Genomic DNA, 840 nt, shown 5'->3' with positions numbered 1-840 from the left:
ACCTTAAAGCAGTAAAGCCTAATGGAGATGAACTTTCCTGAAGCACCGAATAAATGTGTCTATCTTGAGAAATCTCTACAACGTTTTTGCAAAGTTTTATTCCAGTTTCATAAGGTAGCTGATTATCAAAAACCTGCAAAGGTTTCCTATGGGACAAAAAAGTAATCAGCCTCATAGTTTAGCAGCTGAGGGCTCATTTAATTTACAAACATGGCTGATTTGTTGTGGTTATGCGGAACAGGAGCTGGAAAACTATCAGCATGGGAAGGAAGTTTCAAAGGTGGGGGTGAGAAATTTATAAGGAAAGCCTTAACAGATGTTTATTTATTTATTTATTTATTTATTTATTTACACGTGAAAATACCAGCCGTATGGAAATGTTGTATGTTGAATTAGCTTCGCGGCGCTCTCTCCCTTCCCACACTTTTACCTTGTTTTGTACACTCACCTTTCCCTTCCTCCTCTTCCTTGCAAAAAAATCCTCAGTTAGGCAACTACGGCTTTCCGGAACTTTTTCGGCACGGAGCTTGGGCTCGCTGCACCCCGCGCATCACCCGCAAGATGCGGTCGGGACCGCAAGTGCCTCGGGGGCGGTTTTGCGGGGCCGGAGACGCGCGGTGCGAGGTCCCCGAGCGTGTGAGCGTGTGAGGAGGGGACGGTGTGTGTGTGAGGAGGGGAGACTGTGTGTGTGAAAAGCGCGCGTGTGTGTGTGAGAGGAGGGATGTGTGTGAGGGGGGAGCTGGGGAGGAGGGGTGTGTGTAAGGAGGGGTGTATGAGGAGGGGTGTGTGTAAGGAGGGGTGTATGGGGAGGGGTGTGTGTGGAGGGGGGTGTGCGGGCGA

The sequence above is a fragment of the Geospiza fortis genome, unplaced genomic scaffold (assembly GCF_000277835.1).
Source record: "Geospiza fortis unplaced genomic scaffold, GeoFor_1.0 scaffold471, whole genome shotgun sequence".
Classification (NCBI taxonomy): domain Eukaryota; kingdom Metazoa; phylum Chordata; class Aves; order Passeriformes; family Thraupidae; genus Geospiza; species Geospiza fortis.
Note: the sequence above shows the minus strand (reverse complement) of the source record.